The sequence below is a fragment of the Kogia breviceps genome, chromosome 4 (genome assembly GCF_026419965.1).
Source record: "Kogia breviceps isolate mKogBre1 chromosome 4, mKogBre1 haplotype 1, whole genome shotgun sequence".
NCBI lineage: Eukaryota > Metazoa > Chordata > Mammalia > Artiodactyla > Physeteridae > Kogia > Kogia breviceps.
The window spans coordinates 43,319,815-43,338,279 of record NC_081313.1 but is presented as its reverse complement, the minus strand read 5'-3'; the positions used below and the strand labels follow the sequence as shown (position 1 = coordinate 43,338,279).

Below are 18,465 nucleotides of genomic sequence, written 5' to 3'. Positions count from 1 at the left end.
AAAGCTGCTACTATTTGTGTGCGAGTCTTGTATGGACATAGTTTCCCTCTTCCCTTGGGTAAAATACCTAGGAGTAGAATGGCTAGATCATACAGTAGGTGTATGTATTGATATAAATTTTTAAGAAAATGTCGAACTACTTTCCGAAGTGGTTGCACCATTTTACATTCTCACCCGCAGTGTGTGAGAGTTTTAGTTGCTCCACAACCTTGCTAACGCTTGGTATGGTCAGTCTTTCTAATTTTATCCGCTCTAATAGGTGTGTCGTGGTAAGTGATTCACATTTACTTTGAGTTGCAGTGAAAATATTTGGGTGAACATTCAGTGTCATTCCTTCATTGAGTTCATACCATTCATTCACTGCATTCATACCATTCATTCACTGCATACTGAATAGGCCATAAAGCTCAAATATTATCTGAAGACAAACACTGGTGACATTTAATCCTTGGCACACAGTTGGTTGCATCTGACTCAGAAGATTAAGTGAATTTCAAGCGGCAGCAGTCTAATGATTCAGTGCTGTAGACCCCTAAATTTTCTTCCCATCTCTCCTACTAAATCCAAATAATTGCTGTGATTTCATTACTTCGCCTATGAAACCAATAATAATCCTGGTCAATATCACCTTTAGCTCTTATTGCTGATAATAATAAACATCATAAGATAGGCAACTCTATTAAGTTTGCCCCTGTGTTTATAATAGTGAGGTTAGTGAAAATGTTCACTCCTTTTTAGGATCCAAAAGAGAGGACCCACAGGAGAAATTTAATTCTAATCTTAGTTCTAGGAATAGCTCTGTTTTTCCTGAACGAATGGTTTGTTTTCATCTGATGGATGCTGGGAATAGTGGTGTTAACTTTCTTCATACTGGTAGCCAAGAACTCAGAGCCTGATTTGTTTTCTCTTCCTAGCAAGTTGATAGGATTTATATTATATGTTTTACAAACTAGCTCTTGCCTGGCTCCTCCAGCTTACCTTCCTATTTGATTTTCTATTCGCTTTATTTTCCTTACTAGTTAAAAGACTTTAAATGATTTTATTTCTTAAAAATACATGCTTATAGTCAGAATTCAAAGGCGTAAATTAAGTCTTCTCTCACTCCTGCCTGCCTCAAAGCCACCTGGTTCCCTTCCCCAGGGGCAACTGCTGTTACTGTTTTGTTGCATGTCTTTCCTGAGATAATCTGTGTGAATGTAAGCATATTTATGGGGTGGATAGCACATATTTGTAAGCAGTTCCGTTGAATGAGTTGGAGTTTATAGGGTATAATCAGAAAGTAACTTTATTTCTGCTCATTCCAGGACTCCTGAAATTTACCCTGTTGTTTTCTTGCTTTGCCCATGGATGAATTCTCTGGTAAATTCCTTAGTTTTTCCAGTCACTTTCTGGTATTAGCAGATGCCTCACTTTCGTTAAAAAGTCTGGACTTATATAGAATCAAAACATCAGTCTTTCTTAACAATACAAACGTCTCCCCTTCTCTGGCTGGGGCCTGGCTGGGGCCTGGCTGGGGCTCACATGTGCCCAGAGGCTCAGCCTGCCTCCCCACCAGCTCTCAGCCCTGCTCTTCTGCCTCTCTTCCACACTCACCCTGCTATCTCTGACTCTTCCAGGGTTGGTGGGCTGGGTGGATTGCACCTGCAGCTTTCTTTCCTTCGAGAAACACCCTGGGGCTGCCGAAGCCTCTTCCCCCATAGGTGTAGAGATCTGGGTGTGCCTGGAAGTCTGGGGGTTTATATCGTTCCCCTTTGCCAGAGAGCCAACGCCCGAATGGGATGGGATAATGAAAGTCTAGCCCCCTTGCTGCAAAATGGACAAATTCTGAGATATAGTTTATATTCTAGAGCTCCCTGTGGGATCAGCCTGAGGCTAGCACTGTGCTGGAAATCTCATCCTCCCTTGGCTTCTCCCTCCCTGTTATGTTTCCCCTAAACTCTTACCAGATTTTCTGAGTGCACTTCCTTAAGAAATCACTGACTTGCACAGGAACCCTCATTTCAGGGTCTGCTTCTCAGAAACTAACCTAAGACAGCAATTATCCAAATAATGATAAGGCCCCTCCAACCACAGTTCTCTTGTTTTGGCCGGAGCCTGCTGGGAAAGGGCTACCTACAACTCTCCCCTCAGGTCCTGGCTTCCAGGGTCCATCCCTTGGACTCTTGGTTGGGGTCTTTAACTCTGGATTAAAAAGAGCAAAACTCTGTTAAGTCATCACACATATTTCCTTCTTCACCTTAAAAATGTTATTAATTATATATACCTTCTATTGTGTAAAAAAATACCCACATTTTTTCTCGTTGTTCTCCTTCAGTTAATTGGATCAAGTACACAAAATAACCAGCCATTCTTTAATGAGGACTTTCTGTTCTTTTGGTTGGGTAATATTTGTTTCTTGTAGCTTCCACAAATGAAAAGCTGTAGCTACTGACCTCTTACATTTTCAGACAAGCTGACCCATTGTTTTTACATTTCTATTGGTGGATAATAAAATTCTTAGGTCACACCTTATATTCCCGAGGACTTTGTTGGCCTTGCTTTACTGTTTTCTAGCACTGATTTTTTTGTTTTCGCCTTCTGTAAGTGACTTGATAGTTTTTTTCATGATACTAAAATGATTTTTATTTTTAAATCTTTGTAGTCGAACAATTGTGTTGTGATATTTTTTTCCTAGGGACAAGACGTACCTTTCAATTTGGAAATTTAAATATTTCCTTTCTTTGGGGAAAACATACAGCTTTTATATCCAAAGAATCAATTTTATTATTCAAAACGTTGCACTCGTAGGATTCGCTGATGGATTTGAAGAGTTGTGTTTGATATATAACTCTCTAGAGAGTGGCAGACCTCCCTGCAAGGACTGCCTTGTCCTGCGGGGCTGCCACCTGCGCGGGAGTCACTTTCAGTTGTATCCTGAAATATTTTACTGTTCCATTATTTGGGTTTTCAGGTTCTCTTCTTCTCCTTTAATCTCTTCCATATTCATCATCTTTCTTTTCTAAACTTTTTTTTTTTTTAACCATCTGCTTACTTCCATTTTGCTCTACTCACTTTTCTTACCACATCCTCCATTTATTTTACTGTATTTGCATCGGGGACTCATCTCCTTAACGCACATTCAATGTGAACTTCATTCTTGTGATGCTATAATTTTTTTCTTCCACTTCTTTTCTAAATTCTGTCAGTTCCTGTTTCATCTACTTCTGTCTTTTCATACCTTCCCTCAGTGCTTGTATCTCTATTCTGTGTTCTTGGTTTGCAGTGGCAACCCTGGATATTTTCTCTTTGCTAAGGAGTGCATCACTGTATCATCTCTGTTTTCTACCAGTTCCCAGGAATCCCTGTCATCGTTGAACTTCCCAAGGATGTTGGATTCAAGTTCTACTCAGGAAGCAACAAGGACCAGTAGGCTTGGGAGCTGGGCAGATTTTTGGCCAAATCCGGACTCTGCTACTTACAAGTTGGGTTATCTTGAGGATATTGGTCTCTCTGAGCCTAAGTCACGTCATCTGTAAAACAGATACGGTATTACTTCACAGTGTTGTTGTGAGGATTAGATAAAATAAATAACGTAAAGGGTCTAGCTCAGAGTCTGGCTTACATAAGGTGCTTAATAAATGTTCCCTTTCTGTTTTGTAAACTGATGGATAGGTACAAGCTATTTTACCATGACAAAAAGAGACTTTGTCTTAAATGCTATTTAACTATCACTCTAAAGCACCCATCACAATGATGATAGTAGAAAATATTTATTGAAGGCTTATATTTTCTAGGAATTTTGCTAAATTTATTACATATATTCTCATTTAATTGTTCAGCATCTCTATGAGGTATGTCATATCATTATGCTCGTTTTACAGTTGAGGAAATTGAGCCTTAAGTAATATGCTGCTCAAGGTAGTAAGTGACAGATCCACAGCTTGGTCCATGGCCAACTTCAGTGGCCATGTCTTAATCACTGTCAAATATTGTTTATGCATTCTGATCTTTCCCTGTGCTTGGAGCAATAGCAGAAGCAAAAAAGTGTGAATTATCATGCCTGGTTTTGGGAAGCTCATAAACCCACGTATACCCATTGCATAAACAGTTACATAAAAACACAACTGTGTTCACATGCCTCATACTCAAAGTAAGGACTCTTATTCTCAGATAGAATGAGATTTGAGATTTGAGACTTAGAGGATACCTTCTTCCCTAGGGATTGGAACCTTCAACTAGAATTTTTCATCATCGTCCCTCTATTTGTAGGTGGCCTAGTAAAAGTGAGTGAATTCTAAAGCACCTAGATCATTGGGTTTTCTCAGAATGTGGGTGTGTTAAAAATGTACCTGGGGTTTTTTCTAATCAGGTGTGGTAAGACACACAGACACAAACGATTGTCACAAAGAAAGAATTTTGTACTTGCAGATCTGTAGACACATGAGGCACAGCACACCAGCCCATGCAGGGCCACCGAGAGGGAAGCAACAGGGTTGATCAGGAGGCAGAGAGGGGAGGGCAGAGCATGGCCCAAAGCCTTTACTGGTTTTTTTCTGAGAAGGAATGGATGAGGCAGGGAAGGTACATTGAATAATTTGAACAATTTAGGTAGACTCTGGGCTGTAGGAGTGGTCCCTAATTTTCTGGTACCTAGCCTTGGGGTGATTTTGGGCAGGGGGGTTATTGGCTTGGTGTGTGAGAATTTGATAAAGGAGATGGTAAGGGGTGTAGACTCTGAATTGGTTGCTTTGTTTATTAAAGGCTTGCTTCCAGGGAAGTCATTTGCTGTCTTTGGGAATTAGCTAGTGCTAGAAGGGGCAGTCTCTCCAGGATTAGTGTCCCAAATACCAGAGCATCAAGATTGTAGAAAATAAGAAAATGTAGTCAATACAGTAGATATCCATGCTCGTGTGTGTATGTGTGTATGAATGCTGCAAAGAAATGAGTGGTGTTTAGGGCCCTTCTTGGGAGGGGGAGGAATGGAATGGAAATTGGAGGGGAAAATTGGGCAGGTAGTGCGGACTCGTTCAAAAGGAATAGGCTTATTCTAGGCTGTTTATCAAATATTTCTTCATTTGGAAAATGGGGTGAGTATTATCTGACTGTGTTGTCAAGGAAATTCCTGTAAGTACCCAGAGACTTAATGTTGTACTCGAAAGGAACTGCAGAAAAGCAATACATTATTTTAATTCATTGTTTAGCATGAGCCAACTTTAAATTGCTCTAGAAATGGGTTTTGTTCTTGGACAGATTTTTTGGTGCATTTAGCATACACAAACAGCCAAAGTGAAAAAGTACAGAATCTTAAGAACTGTATCGTTTGGGTTTCTCCAGACTAAACAAAAAGTTCCAAGTATGGTCAGATAAAAAGATTTTTCTGACCCTCCCTGTCTCTCACCCCCACCTTCCTATTAGAGGGCTGAATTTGCAATATAGTGCAGGCGTGTTGGACTAAGGGCCTTGAACTGTTTCTATTCGTGGTATGTCTCTTGGCTTTGGGCAGAGTGCAAGAACTCAACCATATCATGGAACAGGTTTGTTGGAATTCAGACAGTGAGTGTTTCCTCTAGATTACAATTGATTCTTTCCATAAAAAATATTTTTCTAGGCAAGCAGTTCCATAATGTATTAGCTTCAAGGACCTACAAAGTCAAATGGAGATAAACTTGCATTGGGAGAAAATAAATAGGAGTTTTTAAAAGATGCAGACCAGAGTCATTTGGGGAAGTGCCATTTGGCCTCATTGCGGGGAACCAGCCATCAGTGCAGTATGAATGCCATGTGAACCAGCGCCGTTCTGCCACCTCACGGTGATATCTCCTGGCAGCCAATACAAGAGTGTGAGCAGGTTATTATAAACGCATATTATCTGGTTGCTACCAAGTCTTTTGTGCCTTGTATTAGGCCAACTGATTTCCTAAGACCTATTGTACTGCTTTCCTCTTTAAACAGCCGAAGGAACCAATGAAGAAGCCTTCAGCAACCTTGACTTTGCTGAAGTTACCACTGTTTTCTCTTGTAGATCTAGAAACACTGCGTACTTTCTGAATGGGAGCAGGGCTTCTCATCTTTGCTCTGGAGTCTGATTCCCTGGAGCTGGTCTTGAGTTTCTCCAGCAGTATGTTCTGCAGGACATGCATTCAAATGTTCTATATCCAGGCTTTTTGCTATGTGTCTTCTGGTTCAGAGCTTGACTTGGTCACCAACGTTCTAAGTTTATCACAAGCAGGGTGGACTTGGAACCTTTGTGGAAATATTGCCTCTTTGTCTGCTTTCCTCCTTCCTGTCTTCCTAGTTCCCACTCCATCTCTTCCTTTGTCTCCTTCTTCCTCTATTCTCTCTTCTGTAGATATCAATTAAGCACCTGCCGGGTACTAAGAGAGACCCAAAGATAAATAAGACAAAGTTCCTGACATTGAGATACTCAATATAAAATAGAACTTTATAACAAATAGTGATAATATAGTATGCATTCAAAATATGGGTACCATCTTGCATGTCCCTGTTCCTTGTCCCCTACATTCTGTCAGTCACCGTGTCCTGCCAGACTTTAAGGCTTCCTCAGATCTCTGTCTTGGTCTTTTCCTCTTCTTACTCTACGTGCTGTTCCTTGAGGACATGATCCAGTCTATTACTTCAGCCTGCTTTATACGCTAATATCTCCCGAGCCTGCTTCTCCAACCCAGACGGGTCCTATTCTGCTCCAGGTTCATAGAGTCAGCGCCCAGCTCAGTGACTGAGACACCAGGGAGAGGCATCAGCCTGGCCAAGGGGACGCAGGGAGATGGTAGAGAGAAAATGCCCATTCAGTTGATATTATACAGATTTCTGCTAATATAGGTGAAGGAATTCAGATACCACATACCTTTGTTGGCTCACAAGTACAATCATTAGTGAGTAGACTTAAGTTTAGACTCCAGGAGTCTCTAAGGTATTTGTCAAGAATGCTTTTTCCTTACCTCAGCCTTCACAGGTAAACTTTGGTGCCCTTAAGAAGAATAGAGTTCTTTTTTTCTGGAATGTTGGCAGGATTGATTGGATTTGGCCACGGCTAGTGGATGAAAGTTTTCAGTGGCTCCCATTCTATAGTCCAGAGGGGAAAGCTGATAGCACCTTCTGTTCTGGTGTACTCAGGTTAACTTGCCTGGAAAGACAAACAGCCTTTGGCTTGCTCTGTTCTGTGGGACACAGCTTTCTGAGCTGGGAAAGGCACTGCTTCTCAGATGATATGCTAAGACTCCCTAATGCCAAAGGCACTTATATGTTTGGCGTTGGTAACTTGAGATCTGACTTGTAGACAAAAGGCTGTAACTTGATTTTCTCTCCAAGTATTCAGTTTCTACAAGATAAATACAAAGTTTCTTGAATGTTATTTCTCAACCGTCTGGGCCATCTCAGCTTCATTCTGATCCTTTTTAAGGTAATATACAAAACTTGTTTTTAAAATAATTAATCTCATTGGTGGGACAATAAGTGGTTAAAATTTCTTCTTTATACTCATCTGAGTTTTCTGACCTCTTCAATTAATTTGTATTAGTTTATTAATAAGAAAAATTTACAAATTATCTTTAAAAAAATAAAAACAACTTATTCAAAGAGTGATGATATATGGTATAAATGTGTGTGTGTGTACTCAACTGAAAGAAGAATGATAACATTATAATGAGATTGGAGATTAGGTTGTTCTCTCTCTCTCTCTCTCTCTCTCTCTCTCTGTCTCCTCTTTTTTTTTTTTTTTTGGCTATGCCACATAGCTTTTGGGATCTTACTTCCCCGACTAGGGATTGAACCTGGGCCATAGCAGTGAAAGCGCTGAGTCCCAACCACTGGACCACCAGGGAATTCCCTCTTTTTTAAACAAATTTCACAAAAAAGGTCTTATTATTAAAAAAAAAAAAAAAAAGTGACTTTTTTCTCACTTAAAGCATTGCTTGGGAGGCTTGTCACGTATTTCTGTAATGCTGCCATTGCTTACCATGCTTTTTTAAAAAACCACTTTTGAATTGTAGATATTTTTTTAATCATTCTTTTTAAGGGTGCCTTTGATTTTGTAAGCTCGCCAACATCTTTCTTAATTAAAGAGAGTTGTAATTATAAAATAATGAGTTTTATTTTATCTGTCACTGTGTTATGTGCTGCTGATAAAGTAGCTCTAGGGATAATTTCAAAGAGGAGTTTTTGTTGGAAAAAGTATCCTCCTAGTTACTGTTTTAAAGGAATCAGTATTCATTTAAAATTGATATGTATTTAATCTCTTTCTCTCTCTCTCTCTCTCTCTTTTTTTTTTTTTTTTAAACAAACTCTAGGGTATTCTATGTACATTCTTTTAAGGGTTTGTACCACAAGTGATGAAAACGTGTGTGTGAGAGTGTGTGTGTGTGTGTGTGTTTTCTCCTAAGTCTTAAATAGCAAAATATATAGTTATAATAATGACATAAGTACATATTTTTAAAGTTTGGTATTTCTTGGTGAAAGGTTATAAATGTTTGAGGTAAGAGAAGATATCATCATCTTTAGAAGTTGAGGATAATGAGACAGTGAACAAAGAACATTAGAAATTAGACAGTGAACAAAGAACAAAAAAAAAAACCCAAGTTTTACACATAACACTGCTTCTCTGAATTGAAGCCTGAAGTTCCTGAAAAAGGAAGCTTGGTTGTTGGCTTATTTAGAGCCCATAAATTCAATCCTTGGTAAACACCAATGATACGCTGATTGTGCCTTTAGCAACAGAGGCTGGATATAATTTTTTTTCATAGAATAGAAAACTTGCAAGGTATTTAGAATTTTCCTGAAGACTATGGTACCAGATACCCTCAGCTGCCACAGACTCTGGGAACACACCAAACCCCCTCCCCACCCCATGTTCCCATGTGCTTGGAAAACCTGTTGTACTAACCTCCCTCCCTTTATCTACAACACTGGCTCTGATCCCACTCTCAACTAGACAACCACCCTAGATGCCATCAGTTCTTTGGTACTCTGCAGGGAAGAAATGATTCCTGTCTCAACACCTTTGAAGGTGGTTTGGCAACCTTTTGTTTGTCAAGATCAACCCTCTCTCTCAATCCTCCACCACATGTTCCGTCAGAAAAGCTCATTAGAAAAAGGACAGGGGATTAAATGGAGGCAAGGAGCTCCCATCTCCATACTCACCTGTCTGTAGGTGAGGTGTGTACCCCTGAATTTCTAGTTAAACCAGAAGTTTGCATGTATGACTGAGAGTTGGTTCTCCTCCTATTTCACTCAGGAGCCCAGGCTGCTACCCAATCATGGAGCAAGTGTACTCTAGGGATAAATTGTTTGTTTTCCCATCTGTGGCTCCACTAATACAGTTTTGCTCTTTGGAGGATATAATGAATGCTCCACAAATAACAGTTGAGTAAATGAATTTTGAGGGAAAGGTGGGAAGACATACTTACACAAACAGCACATGGTACAATGTTGAAGTTTTTCTGGGGGTTCTGTGGAAGTTGAGTGGGAGATTCTGACTAATTAGAAAAATTATTTTCAATATTGAAAAACATTTTCAGTATTATTTTGATTTTTTCAGCACGTATTGAGATATAATTTCTATATTATAAATTGCAGGCATTTTAAGTGTACATCTCAAAGACTTTTTACATATTTATATACCCATGTGGCCGTCATTAGAGCAAGATCTAAAATATTTTTAGCACCCCAGAATGTTCCCACCCAACTTTCCCAGCCCAGGGTAACATTTATTCTTATTTTCATCTCCACGGACTAGTTTTGCCTACTCTTTTTTTTTTTTTTTTTTTCTTTGCTGCACTGTGAGGCACGTGGGATCTTAGTTCTCTGACCAGGGATGAAACCTGCGTCCCCTGCATTGGAAGTGTGAGTCTTTACTGCTGGGCCTCCAGGGAAGTTCCCTTAGTTTGGCCTATTCTTGAAAGTCATAGAATTCTAAAGTTGTACTAATTCTAAAATTTTGGCTATATTCCATGCACTGTATAATATATCCTTGTAGCTTATTTATTTTATAAAGAGTAGTTTGTACCTATTAATTTTCTACCCCTATCTTGCTTCTTCTGCCTTCCCTCTCCCCATTGGTAACCACTAATTTGTTCTCTATATCTGTGAATTTGTTCTATTTTGTTATATTAATTTGTTTGTTTCATTTTTTAGGTTCCACATATAAGTGATTCAATATTTGTCTTTCTCTGTCTGACTTATTTCACTAAGCATAGTACCCTCCAGGTCCACCCATGTTGTTGCAAATGGCAAAATTCCATTCTATTTTATGGTCAAGTAGTATTCCTCTGTGTGTGTGTGTGTGTGTGTGTGTGTGTGTGTGTATCACATCTTTATCCATTCACCTGTTGATGGGCACTTAGGTTGCATCCAGATCTTGGCTCTTGTAAATAATACTGCTATGAACATTAGGGTGCATGTATCTTGTCAAATTAGTGTTTTTGTCTTCTTCAAATATATACCTAGGAGTGGAATTGCTGGATCATATGGTAGTTCTAGTTTTACTATTTTTGAGGAAACTCCATACTGTTTTTCATAGTGGCTGCACCAATTTACATTCCTACCAACAGTGCACAAGAGTTCCCTTTTCTCCACATTCTTGCCAACATTTGTTATTTGTGATCTTTTTTGATGATGGTCATTCTGACAGTTGTGTGGTAATATCTCATTGTAGTTTTGATTTGTATTTCTCTGATGCTTAACATCACTAATCATCTTTTCATGTGACTGTTGGCCATCTGTATGTCTTTGGAAAAGTTTCTATTCAGGTCTTCTGGCCATTTTTAAATTTGTTTGTTTTTTGATATTGAGTTGTATGAGCTGTTAATATATTTTGGACATTAACCTCTTATCAGTCACATCATTCGCAAATATTTTCTTCAATTCAGTAGGATGTCTTTTTGTTTTGTCGATGGTCCCCTTTGCTGTGCAAAACTTTTAAGTTTAATTAGATCCCATTTGTTTATTTTTGTTTTTGTTTCCTTTGCTTTAGGAGAGGGATCCAAAAAAATATTATTACAATATATGCCAAAGAGTGTTCCACTTATGTTTTCCTCTAGGAGTTTTATGGTTTCAGTTCTTACATTTAGGTCTTTGATCCATTTTGAATTTATTTTTGTACATGGTGTTAGAATATTCTAATTTTATTCTTTTACACATAGCTGTCCAGTTTTCCTAGCACCACTTACTGAAGAGGCTATCTTTTCCTGATTTTATATTCTTGCCTCCTTTGCTGTAAATTAATTGACCATAAGTGCATGGGTTTATTTTTGGGCTCTCTATTCTGTTCCATTGATCTATATGTCTGTTTTGTGCCAGTAACCATACCTGTTTTGGTTACCGTAGCTTAGTAGTATAGTCTGAAGTCATGGAGCATGATCCCTCCAACTCTATTCTTCTTTCTCAAGATTACTTTGACTATTCAGGGTCTTTTATGTTTCCGTACAAATTTTTAAAGAGTTATTTGCTCTTGTTCTGTGAAAAATTTCATTTGTATTTTGATAGGGATTGCACTGAATCTGTAGATTTCCTTGGGTAGTATGGTTATTTTAACAATATTAATTCTTCCAATCCATGAACATAATATATCTTTCCAACTTTTTGTGTCATCTTCAATTTCTTTTATCAGTGTCTTACAGTTTTCTGAGTACAAGTTTTTTTTTTCTTTCCTCCTTAGATTTATTTCTGGGTATTTTATTCTTTTTCATGCCATGGTAAATGGTATTATTTTCTTAATTTCTCTTGCTGATAGTTCATTGTTAGTATATAGAAATGCAACATATTTCTGTATATTAATTTTGTATTCTGCAACTTTACCTAATTCATTGATGAATTCTAGTAGTTCTTTGGTGATGTCTTGAGGATATTATATATAGTATCATGTCATATGCAAACAGTGATAATTTTACTTTTTCCTTTTTAATTTGGATTCCTTTTATTTCTTTTTCTTGTCTGATTGTTGTGACTAGGACTTCCAATACTGTGTTGAATAAAAGTGGTGAGAGTGGGCATCCTTGTCTTGCTCCTGATGTTAGAGGAAATGTTTTCAGCTTTTCACCATTGAGTGTAATGTTAGTTGTGGGCTTATCATATATTTATTTATTATGTTGAGGTATGTTCCCTCTGTACCCACTTTCTTATCATAAATGGTTGTTGAATTTTGTCAGAAGCTTTTTTTACATCTATTGGGATAATCATAAGATTTTTATTCCTCAATTTGTTAATGTGACATATGACATTGATTGATTTGTGAATATTGAACCATCCTTACATCACTGGAATAAATCCCACTTGATCATGGTGTATGATCTTTTTAACGTATTGTTGAATTTGGTTTGCTAATATTTTGTTGAGAATTTTTGTATCTATGTTCATCAGTGTTATTGGCCTGTAATTTCCTTTTTCCTGATATCTATGTCTGGTTTTAATATCAAGGTGATGCTGGCCTTGTAGAATGAGTTTGGAAGCATTCTTCCCTCTGCAATTTTTTGAAATAGTTTGAGAAAGATAGGTGTTAACTCTTTTCTAAATGTTTGGTAGAATTCACCTGTGAAACCATCTGGTCCTGGACTTTTGTTTGTTGAGAGTTTTTAAATTACTGATGAAACTTCATTACTGGTAATTGGTCTGTTCATATTTTCTATTTCTTTCTGGTTTAGTCTTGGGAAATTGTACATTTTTAAGAATTTGTCCATTTCTTCTAGGTTGTTCATTTTATTGGCATATAGTTGTTCATAGTAATCTCTTATGATCATTTGTATTTCTGTGGTGTTGGCTGTAACTTCTCCTTTTTCTTTTCTGATTTTTTAAAAAATTTGGGCCCTCTTTTTTACTTGATGAGTCTGGCTAAAGGTTTATCAAATTAAAAAAAAATCTTTTTACAGAACCAGCTTTTAGTTTCATTGATCCTTTCTATAGTTTTTTTAGTCTCTATTTCATTTATTTCTGCTCTAATCTTTATAATTTCTTTTCTTCTACTAACTTCGGAATTTTTTTCATTCTTCCATTTCTAGTTCCTTTAGGTGTAAGGTTAAGTTGTTTGTTTGAGATTTTCCTTGTTTCCTGAGGTAAGCTTATACTGCCATGAACTTCCCTCTTAGAACTGCTTTTGCTGCATCCTATAGATTCTGGATCATCGTGTTTTCATTTCCATGTCTCCAAATTAAAAAAAAATTTTCTTCAGTGATCCATTGGATTTTTAGTAGAAAATTTGTGTTTGTGTTTTTTGCAGTTTTTTTTCCTTTTTATTTCTAGTCTTATAGAGTTGAGGTCAGAAAAAATGCTTGATTTTATTTCAGTTTTCTTAAATTTACTGAGACTTGTTTTCTGGCCTAGCATATGATCTATCCTGGAGAATATTCCATGTGTACTTCAAAAGAATGTGCATTCTGCTGCCATTGGATGGAATGTTCTATAAATATGTATTAAGTCTACTTGGTCTAATGTGTCATTTTAGACCAGTGTTTCCTAATTGATTTTCTGTCTGGATGATCTGTCTGTTGTTGTAAATGGGATGTTAATGTCCCCTACTATTATTGTATTAATTTCAATTTCTCCCTTTATGTCTGTTAATATTTGCTTTATGTATTTAGGTGGTCCTATGTTTGGTGCATATATATTTACAAGTGCTACATCTTCTTGGATTGATCCCTTTATCATGATGTAATGTTCTTTGTCTCTTGTTACAGTCTTTGTCTTAAAGTCTATTTGGTCTGATATAAATATTGGCTACCCTGCCTTTCTCTTGAGTTCCATTTTCATGGAATAGCTTTTTCCGTCCCCTCACTTTCTGTCTGTGTGTGTCTTTAGATCTGAAGTGAGTCTCTTATAACAAGCTCTATATGGGTCTTGTTTTTGTATCCATTCAGTCACTCTATTTCTTTTGATAGGAGAACTTAGTTTATTTACATTGAAAGAAATTATTAGTAGGTATATACTTACTGACATTTTGCTAACTGTTTTGGGGTTTATTTGTAATTCTTTTTTGTTCCTTTCTTCCTCTTTTGTTCTCTTCCATTGTGATTTAATGACTGTCTTTAGTGTTATGTTTGGATTCCTTTCTTATTTTTGTGTGTGTATCTCTTAAAGATTTTTGGTTTGTGGTTACCATGACATTTATAAATAGCAATCCCTATATATGTGACTATTTTAAGTTGCAGTTCTCTTAATTTTAAACACATTTTAACAACCCTGCATTTTTAACCTCCCCCCTCCCCTTTTTTTACATCATATTTTACATCTTTTTTTGTGTGTATCTCTTAACTCCTTATTGAAGATATAGGTGATTTTACTACTTTTGTCTTTTAATCTTCTTGCTAGCTTTGTATGTGGTTAATTTATTACCTTTCCTGTATATTTGCCTTTACTAATGAGCTATTTCCTTTTGTAATTTTCATGTTTCTAGTTGTGGCCTTTTCTTTTCACTTAGAGAAGTTTCTTTGACATTTCTTGTAAAGCTGGTTTGGTGGTGTTGAACTTTTTTAGCTTTTGCTTGTCTGTAAAACTTTTGATCTCTCATCTAATCTGAATGAAAGCCTTACCAGGTAGGGTATTCTTGTTTGTAGGTTTTTTTTTTTACTTTTTATCATTTTAAGTATATCATGTGACTCCCTTCTGGCCTGCAGAGTTTCTGTGGAAAAGTCAGCTGATATCCTTTAAATATTAATTTAAGGGTTTCCCTGGTGCCGCAGTAGTTAAGAACCCGCCTGCCAATGCAGGGGACACAGGTTCAAGCCCTGGTCCAGGAAGATCCCACATGTGCGGAGCAACTAAGCCCGTGCGCCACAACTACTGAGCCTGCGCTCTAGAGCCCATGAGCCACGACTACTGAGACCATGTGCCACAACTACTGAAGCCTGTACTCCTAGAGCCCGTGCTCTGCAACAAGAGAAGCCACCGCAATGAGAAGTCCACGTACCACAACAAAGAGTAGCCCCTGCTCGCCGCAACTAGAGAAAGCCCACGTGCAGCAAGGAAGACCAAACACAGCCAATAAATAAATGAATAAATTTATTAAAAAATATTAATTTAATATTTAAATATAATTTGTGTAATAAGAACATCATACAGTTTTAAAAATTGGCTGCCTTACTCAGAGGCTGGAACTCTTTCTAGGGAGAGGATTGCCTTCTTCTTCTTCTTTTTTTTTTTTTTTTATTAATATCAGACATGATCTGGAAAGAGAATCAAGACTCAAAAAGAACTAAATTGCTCTTCAAATCAAGTAACAGAAAATCTCTCTGGTACTTTGAGGACTGAAGAGAATGGGGGTACTCACAACCTGGGATAAAGTATAAAAGTAAAACAAAAGCCCCTGAACTATTAGGAACCAGAAGACAGTAAGAGGCAGGCTGTGACTTAAATGGACTCTGAATGTGGGGCTACCATTTTTTGCACTAAGAGGAAAATCATCGCAAGTGCTGAGGTAGTATCTAATATTTTTTAAAGTTGGTTAAAGAATATCTTAGAGGGTAGAGAGTTGAGTTATTTGGAAAATAAACAAACAAATCCCTATCATTTTTGTAACAAATACCAAAGAGGACCTCGATAGCACCCATCTTTCCTTTAAGGTGGGAACTCTGTGAACTACCTCATATTCATGTGAACATAGATAATAATTCAGATGCAGATGACCCATTTACTCAGATTGGACACTTTGCAATTTGTCTGGGTTTACAGAAGTTTTCAAAAGCCACACAATATAGATCTCAAAAGTTAGTATTTTCTTGGAAAAGCTTGCACAGTGATGTGGTAGGGTTTTTCCAAAATGGCCCTCATTGATCCCTGCCTCCTTGGATTCACTCCCCTGTATAATCACTTCTCCTGAGCCCAGTGCCTTATTTCTAAGGAACAGAATGTGGCAAAAGTGAAGGGCAGTCACATCCAAGATTGGGTGATCAAAAACTGTGACTGTCCCTCATGCTGTCACTGCCTCTTCTCTCTGACCTGCTCACTGTGATGAAGCAAGCTGCCATGTTCTGACAAGGATGAAGAACTGAAGACCACCTCACTGAGAAACTAAGGCCTTTAGCCCACTAGCCCATGAGGAACTGAATCTTGCCAATTCAATAACTTGATTGAACTTGGAAGTGGATCCTTCCCCCATTTACCTGTGAGATGACTGTAGTCCAGCTGACACCTTGATTGCAGCCTTGTGAGAGACCCAGAGCCAGAGGACTCAGCTAAGCCACCCCCATATTCCTGACCTACAGAAACTGGAATAATTATATAACAACAGATATTTAAGACAAATGATAATATTAGTGACTAGCATTCTTGAGTGTTAATTAACTACATGTCATGCACTAAGTGTTTTGGTTCTGATTTCTCTTTTTATCTTCACAATAATCCTATGAAGAAGATATTCATATGCTCTTTTTTTTTTTTTTTTTTTTTTTGCGGTACACGGGCCTCTCACTGTTGTGGCCTCTCCCATTGCGGAGCACAGGCTCCAGATGCGCAGGCTCAGCGGCCATGGCTCACGGGCCCAGCTGATCCACGGCATGTGGGATCTTCCTGGACCAGGGCACGAACCCGTGTCCCCTGCATCGGCAGGCGGATTCTCAACTACTGTGCCACCAGGGAAGCCCCATATGCTCATTTCATAGATGGGGAAACTTTGCCAAAGTTACAGAGCTAGTAAATCAGAATTTAAATCTGTGTAGTCTTATTCTAGAACCTGAATGCTTAAACAGTATGCTCTATTTGCTATATCGGCTAATCTTTTTCATCCTGAATACATTTTCCACTGACCTGACTGCTTTTATAAGTGGAATTACTTTGCTGTTTTTGAATAAAGTAGCTCCAAACCTGGGCCAGTGGTCACCTTGGAGATAGGCAAGCAAAAGCCAGAGAAGGGACCAGCAGCCTTGTGTGAAAAGCATGCACTATATAGTTGGATTATTTGATTTGGAGCTGTGATTTGTCTTAGTAGTAGGAAAGGAAGCAAACATTCCTAGAGAAGGGTTGGGGAAGGAAGACAATTCATTATTTTAGCTTTTATGTTGGCATATCAGATTGTGAGGATGAAAACATATTAAGTGCTTCCAGAGAGAGTATTGTGTTGTCTCAAATATGTCTCAGTTGGGACCTACTAAGAAAAAGAAAGTCACACTTAAAATGTTGTGATGTAGCGCTTCCCTGGTGGCACAATGCTTAAGAATCCGCCTGCCAATGCATGGGACATGGGTTTGAGCCCTGGTCTGGGAAGATCCCACATTCCGCGGAGCAACTAAGCCCGTGCACCACAACTGCTGAGCCTGTGCTCTAGAGCCCGTGAGCCACAACTACTGAGCCTATGTGCCATAACTACTGAAGCCCACGCGCCTAGAGACCACACTCTGCAACAATAGAAGCCACCGCAATGAGAAGCCCATGCACCGCAACGAAGACCCAACGCAGCCAAAAATAAAATTAATTAATTAATTTAAAAAAATGTGATGGAAAACAATTATTGTGAGAATAGCTGTATTGCTTTAAAAAACTATTTTGGAAATAGATTTTATCTCTTAATATAAAAGTAGTTATTACACGCTTGATATAATAAAAACATGAGTAGAACAATTGAGAAAATTATAGTGAATATTACCCCTAATCCCCCCCAGCGGCAGTAACCCAATTAATGGTTTTTACTGTTTAGTAATGTGTTTCATCTCTTAATTATGGATGTCTTTTCATGTCAATGACTGGAGTGACATCATTGTTTTTAATGTTCTGCCATACGTATGTTTCATTATTTATTAAAAATAATCCCCTGGGTATTTAAGTTGCTTCCAATTTTCTGTAATAAACAACTTGGTGAGTGATAGCTTTGTACACACATCTTATGTGTTTGTCTCATGATTTCTTTAGAATAAATTTCTAGATGTGGAAGTGTTGGGTCAGAGTTTGCATATTTTAGATTTTTATAGGTCTTGCCAAATTGCCTTCCAGAAAGGTTGTACCAAAACTAATTCCCACCAACAGTTAATGAGAGTGCCCACTTCCTAACATCTTGTATTAGTTTGCACTCCTTTAACTACTAGGCAAATTAGGCATTCTTTCTTATTGGCTGTTTGTGTTTCTTCTCTTATGAATTATCTTTATATGCCATTTGACCATTTTCTCCATTGTCTTGATAATTTTTTTTTTTTTTTTGCGGTACGCGGTCCTCTCACTGCTGTGGCCTCTCCCATTGTGGAGCACAGGCTCCGGACGCGCAGCCTCAACGGCCATGGCTCATGGGCCCAGCCACTCCACAGCACGTGGGATCTTCCCGGACTAGGGCACGAACCCGCGTCCCCTGCATCAACAGGCGGACTCCCAACCACTGCGCCACCAGGGAAGCCCTGTTATAATTTTTTAATTAAAATTTTTATAATGCAGGAATTTAGCCCTTTCTCTGTTCTGTATGCTACATTTTTCCCAGTTTTTAATCTTTCAACTGTTTTAATTTAGTTGTATGGTTTCTTGCTCTGTTGACATTTAGAATTTTTATGTCATCAACTCTATCCA

At 38.1% G+C, this 18,465-nt stretch overlaps 1 protein-coding gene across 2 annotated transcripts in view; it reads left to right on the top strand.

The window, feature by feature from the left end:
• The window catches only part of ANKRD55 (ankyrin repeat domain 55), a 422,110-nt gene that overhangs the window by 687 nt on the left and 402,958 nt on the right, over positions 1 to 18,465 (top strand). The gene's annotated exons all lie outside the window — the stretch shown is intronic.